This window comes from Xyrauchen texanus, chromosome 11 (genome assembly GCF_025860055.1).
Source record: "Xyrauchen texanus isolate HMW12.3.18 chromosome 11, RBS_HiC_50CHRs, whole genome shotgun sequence".
NCBI lineage: Eukaryota > Metazoa > Chordata > Actinopteri > Cypriniformes > Catostomidae > Xyrauchen > Xyrauchen texanus.
In genome coordinates, this window is record NC_068286.1 from 31,794,656 (window position 1) to 31,818,057 (window position 23,402).

The window sequence follows — 23,402 nt, forward strand, 5'->3', positions numbered from 1 at the left end:
CCCGTATTTGCGCCGCTTAAATACCCGTATGTCCAGGGGCGGGACATGCAAATACTGGCTGCCAACTCTCATTGGCCTTTTTTCATAGTTCAGAGGTGAATATCGGCGCTCAAGAGAGACCCCTAGTGTCGCTTCTCTGACACAACGTGGTGAGAGCGACAGAAGGGGAAATTAAATTATCAATATGAAATTAGAAAGATAACTGGCTATCAAATAAAATACCAAAATACTTATAATTGACAACACGTTAAATATTTATACCTTGGGAATATATGATGTCAGGAAGATTTAAAGGTAAGGCTTTGAAATATGAAAACAGCATTAATTTAGTATTATCTGACTTTAAAACCAATTTAAGTTCACCCAAATGAGACTCTACAATGTCTAATGCTGACTGAAAATATTAAAGAGCTTGTATAGCCGATGCACAACAGTAAATAGTGGTATCATCTGCATAACGATGATCCCTAGCATTAGGAATCTTATCACAAATATTGTTTAGGTATAAAGAAAATAGAATTGGTCCTACGACCCCTGTGGAACCCCTGTGGAAAAAGGCAAAAAAAGATGGTACAGAACCCTCTAACTGCACACATTGAGTATATCAGAAAGATAATAGGTAAACCATTTAACAGTTTTATCAGAAAAAACAATAATGTACAGCCTCTTTAAAAGGATGTTGTGATCAATTGTGTCAAAAGCCTTCCATAGATCAATAAAAAGAGCTGGGCAAGATTGTTTACAATCCATAGCATTTATAATATCACTAAACACTTTAATAGCAGCAGTAACCAAATTGGGGAAAGAAAATGATTTGCTTCCAAAAAAAATGTTATTGTTAATTTACAAATTTTTCCAGAAGTTTAGTTAATTAAATATATAATTTAGAATAATTAAATAGGTCAATGGTTCAGCAATCAAATCAACTGCTAGCTTTGAGTATAATGGTTCTAGCTTGTCAGGCCCTGCAGACTTATTAAGATCCAATAAGCTTTATGAACTTCAAATACAGAAAACGTCTAGGTTACAGATGTAACCTCCGTTCCCTGATGGAGGGAACGAGACGTTGTGTCGAAGAAGCGACACTAGGGGTCTCTCTTGAGAGCCTTTCGCATCTCTGATCTATGAGAAATTGGATGAATTGGATGACAGAATTTGCATGTTCCGCCCCCAGACATACGGGTATAAAGGGAGGGAAATGCGTCTGTTTCATTCAGGATTTTTCTGAGGAGCCGACAATGAGGTTCGGCCGCAACAGTGGCTCGGTTCAGCGACGTGGCAGGGAGGACAAAACGTCTCGTTCCCTCCATCAGGGAACGGAGGTTACATCCGTAACCTAGACGTTCCCCGTCTGTTCTCACTTCAACATTGTGTCGAAGAAGAAACAATAGGGGTCCAATTTAAATCACACCATGCACTGAGCCGTGTACGTGTACTGCTGACACAGGAGCGGGAAGGTATTTTACATGCCAAAACGACCGGCTGTGTCAGACTGCACTTACCCTTTCTCAACGCCCCATAAAGTCGTCAAAGCCTTCTGGTTCTTTACCCCCGACAGGGGGGAACAAGGCGACATGCCAAGCATGGGAGCAGGACGCGCCAGCTGCGCTTTTCTCTCTCTATGTTTCTCGCATAGAGTTAAAGCAGTTGGGGCCATCTTAACGCTATCATACGGGTAAGGCGATCTTTCCCAGTTCCTATTCTTTCAGGGGAAAAAGACCCTGTGGAGACCACACCTGCCCAGACTGGGGAGGTAAAGCGTCGTGAATGCATCACATGGGTTTTTAGTTTCACATGTGCAAAGATCCTGCCTCATTGGGAGGGAGGAGTTGCTAGAGCCATGGCGACCAGGGGGTAGTGGGAACTGCCCCAGTGGGAATTGCCCACGTAGGAGCCCGTCCTGTGGAGCACCTATTCCAGTACAGGGTAGACTGAGTACCCGCATTGAATTTGGTCGGTGAATTCCTCCGCTGAATTCGGGGGGGCATGGCCTGGGTGTGATAGGCTAATGTAATGGTGTCCACTACACAGTGGGAAAGCCTCTGTTTGGAGACAGCGTTCCCTTACCGCTGTCCACCAAAGCAGACAAAGAGCTGCTCAGAACGTCTAAAGCTCTGCGTGTGGTCCAAGTAGATACGCAAAGCACGTACCGGACACAGCAACGAAGGGGCTGGGCCTGCCTCCTCCCGGGGCAGCGCTTGCAGGTTCACTACCTGGTCCCTGAAGGGAGTGGTAGGAACCTTGGGCACGTAGCCCGGTAGGATCACATGAGTGTCTGCCGGACCGAACTCCAGGCAGGTGTCGCTGACAGAGAATGCTTGCAGGTCCACGACCCTTTTGATTGAGCGTGATCAGGAGGGCCGTCTTCATGGAGAGGGCCCTGAGTCCGACTGATTCTAGTGGCTCGAAGGGGGATCTCTGAAGGCCCGAGAGGACCAACGAGAGATCCTAGGAGGGTAACAGGCTTGGCCAGGAGGGATTTAACCTCCAGGCACATCTTAGGAACCTGTAAATTAAGTCGTGCTTACCTAAAGACTTGCTGTCTACTGTGTCGTGGTGGGCCGTGATACCAGCTACATACACCTTCAAGGTGGAGGGGGACAGCCCCGCCGGCCAGCTGTGTGCCAGCGTGTCTGCCCTGAGAGGAGCCTCTGTTTGGGCGTACCAGAGAGGGCAGTGGGAGGTCTCTCGGGAGGCGAACAGGTCTACCTGGGCCTTGCCGGACCATTCCCAAATCAGCTGGACCAACTGGGGGTGAAGCCTCCACATTGAGGTTGCCCGGGATATGACTGGCACGCAGTGACTTGAGTTGCTGCTGGCTCCAAAGGAGGAGACGACGGGCGAGTTGTGACATGTGACTGGAGCGTACACCGCCTTGGCGATGTATGTAAGCTACCATGGTGTTGCTGTCTGATCGGATCAAGACATGCTTGCCCTGAATTAGCAGGAGAAACCTCCGCAGGGCAAAAAGTACAGCCAACAACTCTAGGCAGTTGATGTGCCAGTGCAGCGGGGCCCCATTCCAACGGCCTGCGGCTGCGTGCCTGTTGCACACGGCGCCCCAACCCAATTTGGAGGCCCCTGTGGTGACTAGGACGCATCGGGACACCTGCTGCAAGGGGACTCCTGTCCGTAGAAAGCAGAGGTCTGTCCAGGGTTTGAGCGTGCTGACATTGAGACTGAGTCTAACTCCATGCCGAGAAAAGAGATGCTCTGAACCGGGGTGAGCTTGCTCTTTTCCCAGTTGACCTGAAGCCCTAAACGGCTGAGGTGCCAGAGCACCTGGTCCCTGTGGGCACATAGTAACTCTCAGGAGTGGGCCAGGATGAGCCAGTCGTCGAGGTAGTTGAGTATGCGGATGCCTGCTTCCCAGAGCGGGGTAAGGGCTGCCTCTGCGACCTTCGTAAAGACGCAAGGGGACAAGGACATACCGAAGGGGTGGACATTGTACTGATACGCCTGGCCGTCGAATGCAGACCGTAGAAAGGGTTGATGTAGAAGCAATATTGAGATGTGGAAGTACGTGTCCTTCTGGTCTACCGCTGCAAACCAATCTAGATGCCGGGACGCAAGTTCAAATGTGTTTTTGCGTGAGCAATTTGAACGTGAGTTTGTGCAAGGCCCGGTTGCCTTTCTTGGGTACGATGAATTAAGGGCTGTAGAAACTCTTCTTCATCTCGGTTGGAGGGACAGGCTATATCGCGTCTTTGAGTAAGAGATTCTCGATTTCTGTGGGCAGGGATTTGGCATCTTCGCCATATACTGTGGTAAAGCGGACACCCAGGGTGGGGGGCCTGGCAAATTGAATTGCGTAACCGAGTCGAATGGTCCTGGCCAGCCAGCGTGACGGATTGGGAAGTGAGAGCCATGCGTCCAAACTCCGAGCTAGGGGCACTAAGGGGACGATTATTCTTGACGTACCCGGCGGGGCTTCGCAGCGGAGCGGAGCAGGTAATGTGGCATCGGGATGCAAGAGTGCATCATTATTTATGTCAGCACTGACATAAAAGTGCCAGCAACAAGTCACCTTTTGGCCTCAAATGAAAAACACGACTTGTTTCTAAAATAAAAACCCAGTTTCAACTTCATTTTTTTCGCCAACTGCTGAATCTGAGGTTTAAAAGAGAGACAATCATCAATCAGGATACCAAGATACTTGTATTGAGATACATACTCAATCTCGGAGCCCTGAGAAGTAGTGATGGGTGGAAGGTTCAGTGACTTTGATATTGCACTGGAATTAATTACATGGTATCCCGATTAATTAATCGCGATTAATCACATATACAAATATTTGCTGAGAACATAATGATGAAATAATTATACATAGTTATATTTAAATATATATATATATAAAAAAATGTTTTATATATATATATATATAATATATATATATTTTATTTATATATATATATAAAATAAAAAAATATTCAGATAATTAAAATGCATTACATTCTTGTAGCAGAAGAGTTAATCATTGATAAAACAATATAAAAGTGGCTTTAGAACACAATGTATTGTTTATTACCATATTATTGATCATAAGTAAATCATTGGCATACAGTTCACAGCAATCCATTTCACAAGTGAATTTGTCAATCAGTTGGAGATTTATGATGAGGGCTTGTTTAAGAACCCGTCAATGTACACCTGCGTCAGACTTTTTTTTGTTTTTTTTTAAAAAACAAGCCAGGGGTATACATAGGGTGACCAACTGGCTATTGCTCTGTTGCAGGTCAGCAGACCTGATTTTGCGGGACAATGCGGGACACGAGGGAGAGATAACTTACTATTATTGTACTAGGTGAATAAATATTGATTTTATATTAGATATATTTTTGCAGTGATGTTAAATGTTAATGACGGCGCTGTGAATGTCACTCAGTTTGGCATAAGGTCTACGATACAAACTAATTTTAACAGCTCAGACCTACTAAATGTAAATATAATGAAGTGAAAATAATAATCTAATCGTTAAAAAGCACATTTCCAAATAAGCACATCAACTCCATTATTAAAGACTAGAAAGATTAAATGCGTTCTTACCGGATTTAGTGTATCTTTATTTATTTTTTTGTCTGATCTGGCTGCTTCGAGAAGGGCCTTCTCATTCATTATGACTGTAGAACTCCTGGCAGGTGTAGGTGTTCACTTTCACCAGGAGTTCACTTTTGATGAGGTCATCAGTCCCTTGTCTCTGTCCACACAGTGTTCATCAGTGAAAACACCCTCTCCACAAACGCGTTGGTGACAGCTCAAAGCCAAAGATATCAGAGCTGTCATGTTTGGGGCACTGAACTGCTTCAGCAGAGTTGTCAGTGAAACTTCGGTGGCATACCCTGCACTCTCCTTTTTTAGGGTCACCTGTAACTGGTTTTAATCATGTATTTTCTCCAATTCTTTATTATACGAACAAAGACACTTTTTCTTCTCGGGAGCTCCGGATAGACCCATTTTTCTGTTGCAGTTTTTTTTCCAGTGTTTTCCCGCTCTGGGGGGAAAAAAGGCTGCACTGCGCATGTTCAGTGTTTTCTTATAAACTATTTTTATAGTGATTTTGTAATTAAAGGACGATGAAATAAAATGATGCCGAAATAATAATAAAGATAAAAAATGATACAGACAAAATTGAAATGTGGGACACTGCTTATGACTTGCGGGACAAAGTTTCCAATTTCGGGACTGTCCCGCAAAAAGACGGTCACCCTACCATACGACCTACGTCAGACATGCTTGTGTCGCGTCTCGGGTGTGTTGCATCATAAAAATAAAATGTTTAGGTCACTGTGTCAAGTTAAATATAGTTTAATACTCAATCTTTAAACACATATTGAGATCCCTTTGAACCCTCAGTAACGCATATCTGTGTTGTTTTCTTCACTGTATAAACTGTGTGTTGCTCACACAGCTGAAATTTCACTTACTGCCCTCTGGAGTATACAGGTGGTACTATAAGCATGCGATTAAATGCGTTAATTATTTTAAAGCGTTATTTTTTGTATAATTAATCGCACGTTATTAACGCGTTAACTCGACAGCCTCATATATAATATAAATAGGAGTGGTCCCAGCACTGACCCTTTGGGCACACCCTTGGATACACTAAGAGGGGTGGAAGTGAGACCATCTACCTGCATGCACTGAGATCTACCTGATAGATAGTTTCCAAACCAGCAGACTGTTTGTTTTGACAATCCAACACTGAAAAGTCTTTGTTTTAATATTGCGTGATCCACAGTATCAAAAGCCTTAGATAGATCAATGAAGAGAGCTGCACAATGTTGTTTTTTATCTAAAGAGTCAATAAAATAATTTACTACTTTTAGGGCTGCTGTAGATGTGCTGTGTTTTTTCCGAAAACCTGATTGAAAATTAGACAATATATTGTTAGTGGTTAGAAACTCTTTCAGTTGTTCGTTCACCAGAGTTTCCATAAACTTAGCCAGGACGGACAATTTCAAGATGGGTCTGTAATTGTTTAAATCTGTCGGATCTCCCCTTTTAACAGGGGAAGAACAAATGCAGATTTCCATATAAGTGGAATTTCATTTGTGTCCAGGGAGAGTGCTCCAAGTCAAAGGTGGTGCAATAAAATCAGATGCTAGCTTTAAAAAATAAGGCTCCAAGTTATCAGGACCAGCCGATTTTCTAATGTCTAAAAGTTTGAGGGCTTTATGCACCTCTGAGACTGTAAATGGATTAAAACTAAAGGAATAACTCACTCTAATATGACCATGAGTATGACCTTTAGGGTAATTCTGATGTTGAGGGAGTCAAACAAGGAACCAGAAGCAATAAAATGCTTGATAAAACAGCTAAGCATTTCAGCCTTATCAGATATTTTATGCGAGTCCTTAAGAATGCATGGTGGCAGCTCGATGCCAGATTTATTTCCAGCCAAGGATTTAATCGTCTTCCAATATTTGAAGGGGTTGTTTAAATTATTTGAAGTTTCTATAAGAAAGTTGTCTGCTTTGTCTTTTCTAATAGCGATTATGCACAGATTGTGCAGTCTCCTGAAGAGTAGCCAGTCAGAATCCAGGCCTGTTTTCCTGGCTTTTGCCCAGGCCTTGTTGCGCTCGTGAAGAGAGTTGGCTAAAGTGAACCATGCATTGTTTCGGCCTTTTACTCTATACTTTCTGAGCATGCTTGTCAACAATTTCTTTAAAACCATCATAAAACAATTTCTAAGCATTTTCAACATCAGCAATAAGATACATTTTATCCCAATCAAAATAAAACAGGTCATGAAAATTGTTTCATGTCACACTTAATAATAATGTGTGGCTTGGTTTTGGGAATTTTTGTATTTCTGACTGTGGCAACAACACACTGGTCACTAATGTCGTTTGCCAATACAGAAGCTCCTGAGTATTTATAAGGAACATTGGTTAGATCTATTAGGGATGATTTTTCTGGACATTTCAGATTAGGTCTAGTGGGACTATCGACGAGCTGAAAGAGATTTAGCAAGTCACAGTAAGCTTTAAAATCATCAGATACTGGTTGTAACCAGTTCCAATTTAGATCTCCAATGACTACAATTTCATTCAAATTCAGTCCTGATAAAAGCTGCATTAAAGAAGGCAGAGCATCACTGACAGCTGAAGGTGTCCTATTGCAACCAACAACAGTAATGTGGAGAGTCCTAGAGAGCTCGAGACCAAGAGCTAAAAATTCAAATTGCTTACTCACCGATTCTGAGAGAAGCACATTCACATGAAACTTACTTTTAATATATACTGCGACACCCCCGCCCCTTCTGGGACGATCAGTCCTATATACATTGTAACCATCAATGCTGATATCCTCATTCAGAACAGATTTACTTAGCCAAGTTTCTGATAGGACAATTACATCAGCATCAGTTAAGTGTGCCCAAATACGAATCATATTCATCTTAGCAATCAAACTGCGAACATTCAAGTGAATAAAACCAAGACCGGCCCTAGATTTAAAATAAGCAGGGGTATTAAAACATATAACAGAGTCTGGGTCTGGGTTGGGTTGCACATTTCCAGAAATCAACAGCAACAGAACAATTAGACACCTCAGCTTAAATGATTTGTTGGATGATTCATTCTTAGAATTTATTTCTAGTACAAAGCTACGAAGACAGATTTCAGAAATAGTCAAATGGCCTTGTAAAGCCATGACACTGATCAGATATGCCAAGCCCACAGCATCAGAGGAGAGGAACAGATGCAGGGGCAGTGATTTAATGTCTGGCGCACAAACAGATGCGCACGTCCCCCAGCATGTAGTGGCTGCATTTGAAAGTCCTGCACGGGAGTAGTTGGTCCTGTGGAGGCTTCCACACATGCCGGTCAAAGTTAGTAAACACAGTACAACAAAGGGCAGAGACATTGTATGTTCCGTTCCTAGCCAATACCTTAGTAATCCGGTCCATTTTTTCGACCTCCTGAGACAGATGACGTTGCGTCACGTCACATATAAACAGGAAATCAACCCAATGAAGCAATGCTGTGAAGAAAATGATTAAAAATCAGGACCAGCCGGGGTCAAAAACAACAGGGATACAATTTCAAGCACAAGTCACAGAGGCAAGTTAGAAGCACTTCCCTTTATCGTGAGAAGTTTGGACTCGTCAGACTCAAACGGCGTGTCGGTGTTTCGGCCCCGTTGAACAGGATCCACGCTCCATCCTGACGGGGCGATCCAGGCCATCCAAACTCGCCTGCCAGATTGACTACTATCAGTTTAACAGATCAAAGACAGTAGCCTAATTTATCCGACATCTATACAAATCCAACATTTCAGAGACAACAACATCGAGAGACAATGACATTGATGACAATCACACAGACAGAAATGTACACGAGTAGAGACATGCTGCCAAATAAATTCAACTGAGGATTCTCCTCCTGGCCCTCCACCGGGGGATGGATTGGTATACTTACCAGCTCCGGAGCGAACGTCTTTGTCTCTGGGTCGGGCGTCTCAGGACCGCTTGGGAGCCTTACAGGTCCGCGCTTCCTGTGCGGTGCTCGATGCAGGGGCTGAGAGCTGGGCCCGGGTTGAGGCGGAGCTGCGCGTTTTTTTGGAAGCTGCAGGAGGACGCCCTCGGCGAGCAGACGGAGCGTGGCCCATGGTGGCAGGTTTGCGGCAGGGCAGGATGTAAGACATGGCCTCTGTCTGCTTCTTCACCGCTGAGAACTGCTGGGCGAAGTCCTCGACTGTGTCGCCGAAAAGACCGAACTGGGAGACAGGTGTGTCGAGGAAGCGTGTCTTGTCCACTTCGCGTATCTCGACCAGGTTCAGCCATAGATGTCGTTCCTGAATCACAATAGTGGCCATCGTCTGCCCGAGTGACCGAGCTGTGACCTTCATGGACCCGAGGGCGAGGGCGGTCGCTGAGTGCAGTTCCTGCAGCACATCGGGATCAGGACTACCCAAGTGCAGATCTTTAAGTGCCTTGGCCTGGTGGATTTGAGGTGGTGGCTTTCTCAGGGCACAGGTGGAACGCCACCGCTCTGTCCACCGCCGTGTACACGTGGGCTGCTCCACCATCGAGGGTAGTGAGAGCGGATGAGCGAGAGGCTTTGTGACGGGTGGAGAAACTTGTCAGCTCATCATGCACTTCCTGGAAGAAAGGAACTGAGCTTTGAGCGGCACGCAGACCCGAGGAACCAATCATCCAGCCGCGAAGGCTGTGGGAAGGACGGAGGGTTCCAGTCCAGCCACACGTTGGCCCGAAGGCGGCAGCCCAGTCGAGTCATCCGCGTCAGATGCCGGGCCTGATGCAGCGGCGAGCTCATCCAGCTCGGGGAGCTCAAGAGGATAGGTAGGCTGGCTGTGAGGCGAGTTGCTGTTGCCTCGATCCCAGACAGAAGAAAATAAGTGTGCCTTCTGCGACTGCATCGTTGTCATGGTCATGTTCTCACAGTGAGAACATGAGCCATCCACAAAAGCTGCCTCGGTGTGATCGCTGCCCAGACACACGAGACAGCGCCTGTGGCCGTCAGGAGCGGAGAACATTCTAACGCATCCAGAAACTACACAGGGGCAAAAGGGCATCTTTATAAAGATGCGTCCTGAAAAGGACGTTCAATGCCAGTTATGTATATGCTCTTTTAGAGAAACAAACTCTTTTAATGCGCTGTCGAAGCGCCCAGGGGCAAAGCTGCACTGCAGTGCAGAGAAGGGAGAAAGCTGCTGATATGAGCCGTAGATCCAACAGCAATCGCTATTCAGAGATGGGAGGAACAGTGTGTGACTCGCAGCTTGCTGCATACACAACCAGTCGGCTCCGAAGAAAATTTCTAAATGGAACAGACACATTTCCCTTATACCCGTATGTCCGGGGGCAGAACATGCAAATTCTGTCTGCCAATTTCTCATTGGCCTTTTCTCATAGATCAGAGATGCGAAAAGTTCTCAAGAGAGACCCCTAGTGTCACTTCTTCGACACAACAACTAGTAAATTCAAATGGTTGCGTAAATAACTTACAAGCAACATCACATGGTAATACTGCTTTAGAGCTAATGACAGATCAGTTACTTAACTGAGAATCAAATAAAGAGCCTGAGAATATAAAGTGCTCATTTAAACTATCCAAAATGACTTCTCTTTAGTAATCTCCACATTATTCTCAGATAAAGACAGAATTTGACTGGGTTAATTCAATTCTGAAATGTTTCTGAAAGATAAAAATCTGATATAGCCTTTTTAATCTTGGAAGTACAGAGATTTCTCAGTTTTCTAAAAATGAACCAGTCAGTTTCTGCTTTGGTACCACTGGCCCTGATCCAGGCAACATTCATATCATGCAGAAGCCTTGCCAACTCAGGTGTAAACCAGGTGTCAACCCGCATATCCTATCACATGGCTTGTTGAGCACGTTACCGCAGAGACATAGCACGTGAGGAGGCTTCATGCCATCCACCGCGGCATCCACGCACAATTCACCACGTGCCCCATTATAGCAACCACGAGGGGGTTACCCCATGTGACTCATCCCTCCCTAGCAATTTGGTTGCTTAAGAGACTTGGCTAGATTCATTCAGCATGCCCTGGGATTCAAACTCGCGATCTCCAGTGGTGGTAGTCAGTGTCTTTACTCGCTGAGCTACCCAGGCCCCATTTAACATAATTTATTAAAGGTGCACTCAGTAATTCTAATCCAATACACTTTTTGTCAAATTCTGCAAATATCTCCACACAGTCTGCTAGCTGTCCATTCTGTGGGTGGGCTGAAAAAAATCTAGTATTTGTAAACAGCCCTGGCTCTGTAAATGGGACAAAAACAAAGTGGATCAGACCAATCCACACAACACAACTTCAGCCAATCAGTAACAGGGGGTGGTTCTTGTACGTGCACAGGATGGGGGGTGGGGGCAGAGCGACAGGGAAATTCATAAGATGAGCGACGGCAAATTTGGCTGATCCGAACTTTCTAAACTCCAAGGAGGACAAATGGCTGAGAAACAGACCAAGAGAAAAAGGTCAAACGAATATAAACAAAACAAAAATAAGGATTATGATAAGTCGAGGGCTAGGAGCCGCATCAACATCAACAGACCTCAGAGAGGGTAAAAGGCTTGAAGACGGATGCAGAAGTTGCTCTTTTTCTTCTCAATAGGTGGGTAACATAAATTTTGCTGTTTCACAGAAAATATTGCAATTCCACCACCCTTTCTAGGGCGGTCTGGTCACATCTAAACAGAGTGTAGCCATTTATATTTATATCCTTATCTGGAATGGATTTACTTAACCAATTTTCAGAAAGTATAATAATATCAGCATCAGATGAGTGAGCCCAAGAATAATCAATTTGCATCATTATATTATTTTGGTTATAGTCAAAATCCCAAGATGTGCCACTAGCATGCTGAAACAGCTGTGCTACTTCAAAGAGTGAGAGCAGCATATGTTTTTTGCAAGCAACCTCATATGGGACCATGCCCAATAATAAAAATGGCAAGGCTAAAAGACGTGACATTTTCATGAAGTCTGCTGGACTGATCTGCGGTGAGACACACTCAATATTATGGGCCTCAAATGGGACCATATCCACTAATAAAAATGGCAGCATGCAGTATGTGCCATGAAGTATTTAGTGAGTAGTAAGTTAGTTTTGCATTCTGAACACAGCTCAAGTTTCACATCAATATGCCAAAGCATTGCAAAAATACAGCCTCACTTCCTGTTTTTCATCCTTATGGTTAAATCCGTTGACGCGTAATATGTGAACAGTGTGAAAGATCAAAAAGCCTTTCATACATTTTGACAAGCATGATCTCAGGATTATTTGAGCCAAATTTTATGAAAATCTACTGAATGCTGCAGCAAAAGTTTAAAGGCCATTTGTTGTGAAAGTTATAAGCCAAAATGTAAATTTCAATTTGAACTGCTTGATAGAGACCCAAAAATTGGCATAAAGAATTTTGAGTGCCATATTGTTTATATAAAATGGTTTCCACATAATAACAATATTATGGGCACAAATGTTAGTAAAATCCTTAAATGCCATCCTTCCACAAGAATAATCCACAGTTTTCCTGAGCCACCACTGGGTGGCGCCATAATTCAATTCCAATTGCCGCTGGACTTGGTTTGTGGTTACGGTCTCCATTAAATTAAATGTAAAAACTGCCGAAATGAGCGATCCAGATGGAGAACTACAACAAGTGAATGAGTTCAGTCTTAACTTGAGCAGTTGTTGGCTGTCAACTCAAAATAGATAATGATATCCAACATAACTAACCTCTTTATCTACTCATCACGAGTGTAAATATCAGCACTATGGAGCAACATGTTTTTATGGCACTTTTTACTAATTTAATTAGCTAAATAACAAATGATCATACGCTGATGTGAGTGAAAACATTGGAGATGGAAAACAGGCTTCCATTATTAATTGTAAAACAGTTATGGAGGGTGTAAATGTGATTTGAAGTCATTCACCCTGTTCACAGCACGGGCCCTTCCATCCGGGTTTACACACGCAGGTGAACGCAATAGTATCCAGCTGCAGACCCGCAGCACCACCAGTTTCAGAACCCCAGCGCCAGAACAGGAAGTGAGGGGCGGAGCTTACGTTCTAAACCGAGTAGCACCACCTAACGTTTTGGAGCGTAGTTTGCTTTTATAAGACACGAAAGGGCATGCTTTTATTACACACGAAACGTCATACTTTATATGCATGTTATAATGATACATTAAGGTACAGTACAATAAGCATTTTAAAACATTGATCTTGTGTAATATAATTGTATATAGTTATCCGTTTCATTGTATTATGAGAGTTACTTCCTGATCATGATGGTGAAAAATAATGCTTGAAACTTATGGGTATTTTATATAAAATATACTTTATTTCACAAGAACATGTGCAGCATGCATTTTTCTTCATGTAAAATAAAACTAAAAAAGAGAGAAAATTCAGCATTGTTTTAAAAGAAACAATAAAAATGTATACAACAAATGACCAATTCACCCCTAGGCCCATTTTATCATGACAATCCTGCAGCTCAGGTAATGAGTCACCTCTCTGAATCGTTATATGTCTCTACAAGAGATGAAAGTGCCACACAATAATCTCAACGTAAAAAAAAACTCAACTATAAGGTAACATTAACTCACAAACAATGCATATAACAGAGGAACGTGGAACAAACACTTTAACACCTTCACAAGATGTCTTCAAAACGTCACCGCAAGGCCAATTTACAACACGCAAAAATGTATCGAACCATCTGTAGAATTTTTTTTTAATACAATAAAGTATGACAACATATTCAAGCTTCAATAAGATGATAAAGTTAAGCACAAATTAAATATTTAGCAGAAAAACGCTGAACTTAATATATGCGATAATTTTTCACCACATGATGTCAAAAACGTTAGACGTTACACAACTCACCGTGCTCTCCGCCATGCTTGTCTCATTGTCAATAACTCCGCCCCTCACTTCCGGTTCTGGCGCTGGGGTTCTGAAACTGGTTGTGCTGCGGGTCTGCAGCTGGATATACACTCACCTAAAGGATTATTAGGAACACCATACTAATACTGTGTTTGACCCCCTTTCGCCTTCAGAACTGCCTTAATTCTACGTGGCATTGATTCAACAAGGTGCTGAAAGCAGTCTTTAGAAATGTTGGCCCATATTGATAGGATAGCATCTTGCAGTTGATGGAGATTTGTGGGATGCACATCCAGGGCACGAAGCTCCCGTTCCACCACATCCCAAAGATGCTCTATTGGGTTGAGATCTGGTGACTGTGGGGGCCATTTTAGTACAGTGAACTCATTGTCATGTTCAAGAAACCAATTTGAAATGATTCGAGCTTTGTGACATGGTGCATTATCCTGCTGGAAGTAGCCATCAGAGGATGGGTACATGGTGGCCATAAATGGATGGACATGGTCAGAAACAATGCTCAGGTAGGCCGTGGCATTTAAACGATGCCCAATTGGCACTAAGGGGCCTAAAGTGTGCCAAGAAAACATCCCCCACACCATTACACCACCACCACCAGCCTGCACAGTGGTAACAAGGCATGATGGATCCATGTTCTCATTCTGTTTATGCCAAATTCTGACTCTACCATCTGAATGTCTCATCAGAAATCGAGACTGATCAGACCAGGCAACATTTTTCCAGTCTTCAACTGTCCAATTTTGGTGAGCTCTTGGTAATTGTAGCCTCTTTTTCCTATTTGTAGTGGAGATGAGTGGTACCCGGTGGGGTCTTCTGCTGTTGTAGCCCATCCGCCTCAAGGTTGTGCGTGTTGTGGCTTCACAAATGCTTTGCTGCATACCTCGGTTGTAACGAGTGGTTATTTCAGGCAAAGTTGCTCTTCCATCAGCTTGAATCAGTCGGCCCATTCTCCTCTGACCGCTAGCATCAACAAGACATTTTCAGCCCACAGGACTGCCGCATACTGGATGTTTTTCCTTTTCACATCATTCTTTGTAAACCCTAGAAATGGTTGTGTGTGAAAATCCCAGTAACTGAGCAGATTGTGAAATACTCAGACCGGCCCGTCTGGCACCAACAACCATGCCACGCTCAAAATTGCTTAAATCACTTTTCTTTCCCATTCTGACATTCAGTTTGGAGTTCAGGAGATTGTCTTGACCAGGACCACACCCCTAAATGCATTGAAGCAACTGCCATGTGATTGGTTGATTAGATAATTGCATTAATGAGAAATTGAACAGGTATTCCTAATAATCCTTTAGGTGAGTGTATCTCGGTGAACGAGCCCTGACTGTCCACACAGCGCTCGTATCTCTCATTATAACATGGCAGCGGTAAGCACTTGTTAATGATTTCTGTAAATATTCATTCATAAAACAACCACACCAAATAATAATGCTGTGACCAGCTAAATCAAAAGTATTATATTGTATTTTGTACATGCAGTTTTTCATTCTTGTGGTCTTCAGCGTTACCTTGCACGCAGGTCCGCAGGTTCTGAGGGATTACAGCCTCTGAGTTTGGATTATTGATCCTGGCGCGGTGAGACACCAGACACACTACAACACAAAAAAAGATAACGAGTTAACTTTTGAGCTAAAGTAGGTATAGAAGTATTGCAAGCCCTTTCAAGATTTAATCATGTGCAGGATATGAATTACAGATATTTCTGTAATTCAGTGTCTACTATTTAAGACGTTAATTCATAATATCAGCAATGGCATAGTGAAAATGCTAATTTTTTTTATATCAGTAGGTTTTCACTAGTAAAAACATTAATACTTGAAATAAAAATAACATAATTCCTAATTTAAATTTTTTTTTTATTTCAACTAGTAAAAAGAGAGATGTTATTATTCTATATTATTATTATTATTTTTAGTATTATTAATAAACTTCTGGGGTTTTATTCTTATTATAGGACTAAATTATTTTCTGGGTTAAACGAGTTACCCTGATCTGTAAAGGTACTAAGTCTTCGGAGAGACTTTTGCAATCAGATTAATAAACACGATGCCACTGAAACACAAACTATTTTTCCCCGCAGAGTGTATCTGATGCAACAGCGCCACCTGATGGGAAGGACCTAATGACATCATCGAATTCTGAGAAACTAAATCAGCATGAAGAACTTTATCAGGAATTGCAGCTGCCTATTTTCTAGTTTTACTGTAAGTGTTGTTTCTTTACAAAAATAATAATGAAGACTTACCAGCATACTTGGGATAGAAATACTCCTGGAAAATTAAAGAAAATATAGCTATGAGAACATTCACTGACCAACAATGTAAAACAAAGCTTTTAACCTCATCATCAAAGGAACATGGGGGAATCTCACAATACCTCTCAGGAACACGTCCAAGTCATATTTCCCCCCGGAATGAAAAGAAAATAATATGACTCTATATACCGTACTTCTTTAAGAAAAAAAAAAGCCTTTTAAGGACCATTCATATTTTTGGTATTATGACACTATTCTCATGACAATTAAACACATTTTCACTCCAAATTCTCATTACTGTAACTCCTGTCATGAAAACAACTTAATAACAAAATATGTTAATTGACCAAAAAGTAGGCTAAATATAATTTGGTATTGTCTTTTGCTTATGTGGTGAAATGTGACATGTTTTCCTGTGATTCACTCACATAAAAGCAGGTCACATGACTGAATTTACACAGTCAACGATGCCAATGACAACACAAGGCATCACTTCACAAACATGACAGAATATTGATCTGTTGCCTCATGGAGTGCGCAAGAGAGAACTGTCTCAGGGTTGTTCTCAAAGATCTCTCGTGCCTCTTCTTTATTACACAGCTCCTCGATGCGTTCTCGCTCCAAGTTTCCTTTCTTGCTCTCCTCAAACAGTGTGTTTGCATGTCTGTTTCGTGCGAGGAACTGAGAGGCTTTGTTCTGTGGAAGAACTACACACAGACATTAACACACTTATACTGATGGCTTAAAAGGGTTTGTGTAACAAAACTGTAAAAAGTATCAAAATGGTTTTTACCATGGTACCAACATCATGAGAGCCATGTACCATCATGGTATTACCATGATATTCCTTAAAAGTACCTTGAAATACCATGATATATCTAAACATTTACTAACAAGGTATTACCATCTCTGCACTAATGAGAAGTAATACGAAAGATGGAAATATGAGACACGCACATAACCCACACTGAAGCACTGACAGAGTTTAGTTAGAGATTATATTTAGGAAGTTCAAGCATGAGTCTGTATAAATATTTAGGAAGTTCAAGCATGAGTCTGTATAAAAACCACAGCTTACATTTCGATTACACATCGATTAACTGCATTCCTTGTGTGTGCCAGTTGTTTTAGAGCTAGGATTTAGCCCCTCATAAGTGCTGCTGTGTCTGTTTCATGAGAAAATTAGGTTTGTGGAACAAACAACATAAAAAACACAAACTTTGTCTGGAGGATGTTGGCTACTTTGATTCCTCATGTTTTGTATACAATTTTGTAAAAAGCTGTCACCTTTGAAAACCTTTAATTGTTTAACTTATAAACATGGCTTCAGTTTATTTTGTTAACATGGTTTCATTTTTACTTTTCTAAACATTACTACATTATTAATTTTCTAAAAAAAAATATTGTTGCTTAACATAATTGTTGTTTTTTTAAACATTTCTTCATTGCTCATTTTGTAAACATTGTTTCATTTTTAATTTTGATAATATTTCTTTTTTGTTGTATTTATTTAAAAAATGGTTTCATTGTAAGTTTTATTCACATTTAAATGTTGCTTTTGTCAAAATATTTTTGTTTCTTCTGTAAATATTCTTTGTTAATTTTGTAAACATTGTTTCTTTATTATGTAAATATGGCTACATTGTTAGTTTTATATATATTGTGTCATTGTTGCTTTTGTGAACATTGTTTCTTTGTTACTTTAATAAACATTGTTTCATTGCTAGTTAAATAATTATTGTTTCATTGTTGCTTTTGCACACATTGTTTTGTAACCTCTGTAAACATTGTTTCATTGTTGTTTTGTAAACACTGTATGATGAGGAGGAGGGCGTGGCCGGGCAGAGAGGATTCACGCCCAGCGCTGAGTTGCCCAAATAGTGGGAGAGCCAGGGATGCCAGAGAGAAAGAGAGAGTGAGAGATGCACGCACGTACACACACAGCAGTGTTTTGTGTGTGCGCTTTTGATATGTTTCAGTTTAGTGTTTTATGTTGAATTAATATCTTTTTGTTTGTTAATCTGATTCCTGCTTTCTTCTTTCCCAATGAACGAGAGGCTTGTCTGCCACACTGGTGCCGAAACCTGGGACTGACAGATTCACATGACGAGCAAGGAGGCAGGAACAGGCTAGGTGATCAAAAAGACTTAAATAATAAAAAAAAGAACACTGAACTGAAATATAACAAGAGTGTGCATACAAAACACTGCTGTGTGTGTCTCTTTCCTCTCTCTTTCTGGTTTCCCTTTCTGGCCTTTTATCTCTCTCCCGCTGATTGGGCAACTCAGTGCTGGGCGTGAATCCTCTCGGCCCGGCCACGCTCTCCTCCTTGTCACACACTGTTTCATTGGCACTTATATAAACATTTTTATTGTTACTTTAATAAACATTCTATCGTTGATAGATTTAAAAACATTGTTTCATTGTTGCTTTTGTATATAGTGTTTATTGATACCTTTGTAAACATTGCTTCATTGTTACTTTTAGTATAAACATTGTTTCATTGTTGCTTTTGTATATATTGTTTTTTGCTACTTTTGTAATCATTGCTTCATTGTTAATTTTAATATAAACACTGTTATCGTAAATAAACACTTTTTCAAGATTTACTGTTCATTTTTTTTTTAAGTTGCTACATTGTTAATTGCTACATTGTTAATTTTATTAAAGAAAATTATTGTTGTTTTACAAACCTTGTTTCATTGTTAGTTTTATAAAAAAAAAATAATAATTGTTGCCTCTGTAAACATTGTTTTATTGGGATTTTTGTAAACGTTGTTCATTTTGTAAACATTGTTCCATTGTTAGTTTTATCAATTTTGTTTAATTGTTGCTTTTGTATACATTGTTTCATTGCTACTTTTGAATACATTGCTATTGTTACGTTAAATACAACATTTATTCTTACTTTGTAAACATTGTTTCATTGTTACTTTTATAAACACTTTTTCACTAGTACTTTTATAAACAGTTTTATTGTTACTTTTGTTCAAGTTGCTATATTGTTAATTTTATAAACATTGTTTTATAGTAGTTTTACAATCCTTGTTTCATTATTGCTTTAGAAAAAAACTGCTACATTGTTATTTTTATTAAAGAAAATTCAAACGTAAACATTGTTAATTTTGTAAACATTGTTCCATTGTTAGTTTTATAAATTTTTGTTTAATTGTTGCTTTTGTATTTATTGTTTCATTGCTACTTTTGAATACATTGCTTTTGTTACATAAAATACAACATTTATTCTTACTTTGTAAACATTGTTTTATTGTTACTTTTATGGACAGTGTTTTATTGTTACTTTTATAAAAACAAATTATTGTTACTTTTATAAACATTGGTACTTTTATGGTCAGTGTTTTATAGTTATTTTGTAAACACTGTGAGTTTTGCAAACATTAATACATTGTTAATTTTATATTTTTTGCTTTGCTACACTGTTTACATTTAGGACTGCTAATTTCATTAGTTTACTTTTTAAGATTGACATAATATCATAGCCTTACACAATTAACCATGGTGACCAGTTTATAACAAACTGCAATTTACTAGCTATTGTCTCTGCCAGGGAAACAGATTAAGACACTTTCAGAATCTGATATTTTGTTTAATATATTGTGTATTGATAACAGCAGCAGTGACTAACATGAAGTTACCACTGTTTCACTGCAGTAACAATAACAGTAACTATAGATTTTTTGTGGAAACTACTACTGTATGTACAGTGCATCCAGAAAGTATTCACAATGCTTCACTTTTTCTACATTTTGTTATGTTACAGCCTTATTCCAAAATTTATTACATTAATTATTTTCCTCAAAATTCTACAAACAATACCCCATAATGACAACGCGAAAGAAGTTTGTTTGAAATCTTTGCAAATTTATTCAAAATAAAATAATCACATGTAATAAGTATTCACAGCCTTTTTTAATACTTTGTTGAAGCACCTTTGGCACCAATTACAGCCTCAAGTCTTTTTGTGTATGATGTTACAAGCTTGGCACACCTATTTTTGGGCAGTTTCTCCCATTCTTCTTTGCAGGACCTCTAAAGCTCCATCAGGTGGGATGGGGAGCGTCGGTGCACAGCCATTTTCAGATCTCTCCAGAGATGTTCAATCGGGTTAAAGTCTGGCTCTGGCTGGGCCACTCAAGGACATTCCCAGAGTTGTCCCTTAGCTACTCCTTTGTTATCTTGGCTGTGTGCTTAGGGTCGTTGTCCTGTTGGAAGATGAACCTTTGCCCCAGTCTGAGGTCCAGAGCACTCTGGAGCAGGTTTTCATCAAGGATGTCTCTGTACATTGCTGCATTCATCTTTCCCTTGATCCTGACAAGTCTCCCAGTTCCTGCTGGTGAAAAACATCCCCACAGCATGATGCTGCCCTGTAGGGATTGTATTGGCCAGGTTAGAAGTGGTGCCTGGTTTTCTCCTGACATGACGCTTTCATTTAGGCCAAAGAGTTCAATATTTGTTTCATCAGACCAGAGAATTTTGTTTCACATGTTTTGAGAGTCCTTCAGGTGCCTTTTGGCAAACTACATTACATTTGCAAAGATTTCAAACAAACTTCTGTCATTAAGGGGTATTGTTTGTAGACTTTTTAGGAAAATATTTAATTTAATCAATTTTGGAATAAGGCTGAAACATAACACAACATTTTCCACAAATGTGGAAAAACTGAAGCGCTGTGAATACTTTCCGGGTGCACTGTATGTTGATTACCACGGTGTATATGTTTTGTTACATTATTAACTTCTTAACGGTTTGCCAATGTTACATTGTTGCTCTGCGCGTGCTTTAGGGGGATGTTTGTTACATTGTAACATTACAATAGTTTACAAAAGTGAAATATAATTATATGTTTGTCGTAGTTTAGTTGTTTTACTCACATCCGTGTGAGCCGCAGAGTTGAGCGGGCAGCAGCAGCGTGAGGCCAAGCAAAGAGCCGCTCAGAGCCACATTCAGTCGCAACATCTTCCCGCTGTTTGATCAATCACAGTCCTCACGCTGTTCCGTTTCAGATCCGAACTAAAGGCGCTATTCCTCCCTACTTAATGTGCTTTAATTGGTCCAGAATTGCGGTGAGAGAAGCAGCAGAAGTGGACAGACAGCGCTTTAGAACTCGTGACTGATCCACACAGCACAGACCCTCAGCGAGACACTGGGCTCGGGAGCAGAACGATCTTAATTTTCAGAGAAGGCTTTGACAAGCCAACATCTAAGTTTATCTTGACAAACTTGATATGACTAGTTCTTTATTATTACTATTTAAGTGTACATATTTACGCATTTAAATGGCTTTTAGATAAAAAGGATTTTATGAAAATGATAAATAAATTAATTCGAGAGTGTCCAAAATGATTACCATATTCATAAAACGTGGCCAAAATCATGGTATTAGCATTGTATACAAACAGTAATACATTCGTACCTATCCTATGTCCTCAAAACAACGCCGCCTGTATCAATTGCCAAAAATCCTGTTGTATGCTATTTTAGATGTCTACTGCCACCTGGTGGACGTTTCCGTGCATTTCTTGAAGTTTATATTGTAAACCAGGGTTCCCCAATTCGTTTTCACCAAGGGCCAAATTCTATCACACTGCCCTCTATGTAATGACAAAGTGTTTATGCTGCTGCTACTATTATTATTTTGTGGTCTGTTCTGCATCATTGTTACTTATCGTGGCTCATTCGGCACGTTTCGCGGCTTAATGACAGATTACCAGACCAGCCCTGTACTCAATGGAAAGTAGGCTACAAACGTAACGAATTAACTTGGGAATTAACATTACTTGCATTTGAACTTCAGATTTACGGGCAAATTGGCTTTTTTTTTTTTTTTTTTTTTTTCTTTTTACATTTCCGTTGAAACAAAGAATTGTGGGTTGTGAGTGCCCAAGAAGGATACACCTTCTGCATTCGAAGTGTACTACTCGCTTTTATGAAACGAGACAGCCTCGATGACGTATACGGCCGACAAATGCGACCTCCGGAGGAAGCATCCTTCTAAAAATTCTAATAATTTTTATTTGCTAAAATAGCTAATTCAATATTCGGTATAATATTGTTATATATATGCCTACTGAAATACATATGGATACAATTGGGATCAAATTTAACAGTCCCACTTGACTTTACCCATCTTTACCCTATATCATAACATTTAAAAAATTTACAAGCTACCTTAATTAAACATGAAAATGCCACTAGATAGAGGTAACAAAGGAAAACTCTGAGAAATATAATGACATTCAGGCCCGTAGCCAGCCCAGTGGAATGTCTCTCCTGCTCTTTTCGCCCCATACTCACTATCCAGCTGTTTGACGTTGGACATTCGGTTTCGCAGATGTAAGGGACCGTTTGAAAACTCCACTCACTACGCTAAAACATAGGAGATGTCCACTCATTCAGTCAATTCACGTGCAAGTTATACATGAAAAACAAAACAACAACAACAAAAAAAAAACTGTATATACATTTTCACATTCAGAATGTTCTTATAACTTCCCAGAGGACAGACATACATACTACAGGTATTACAATATGATCAGTTATATAAGTACAGTAATCAATTTTAGAGGATAGAAGGACTAACTACTTAATCACTAAAATAAAAAAAAACCTACAGCCTTTAAAATGAGAAAATATAATTTTGTTGAATTGTTTCTATAAAATAATTGATATATGATTGATTATACTGTAATAATCTATCCTGTAATAAGTCTGTCTATCCTCTGGGAACCTTTAGAATGAGAAAATATCATTTTGGTGAATATTTGTGATTTGTTTCTAAAATAATTGAATGCTGTACATACAGTCAGGTCCATAAATATTGGGACATCGACGCAATTCTAATCTTTTTGGCTCTATACACCACCACAATGGATTTGAAATGAAACAAACAAGATGTGCTTTAGCTGAGCGGCCAATTGTCCCATTACTTTTGGTCCCTTAAAAAGTGGGAGGAACATATACAAACTGTTGTAATTCCTACACCGTTCACCTGTTTTGGATGTAAATACCCTCAAATTAAAGCTGAAAGTCTGCAGTCTGCACATCTTGTTCATTTAATTTCAAATCCATTGTGGGGGTGTATAGAGCCAAAAAGATTAGAATTGCGTCGATGTCCCAATATTTATGGACCTGACTGTATATAAATGATAATACTGAAATAAGTTGACCTGTAGTAAGTTCATATATCCATGTATATGTCCATATATCCAGCCTTT

The 23,402-nt window shown here is 40.4% G+C and overlaps 1 pseudogene; it reads right to left on the reverse strand.

Annotated features, from left to right (window-relative positions):
- Window positions 1–21,178, reverse strand: part of LOC127651346 (vitamin K-dependent protein S-like) — a 54,309-nt pseudogene extending 33,131 nt beyond the window's left edge.
- Window positions 21,179–23,402: the final 2,224 nt, after the last annotated feature.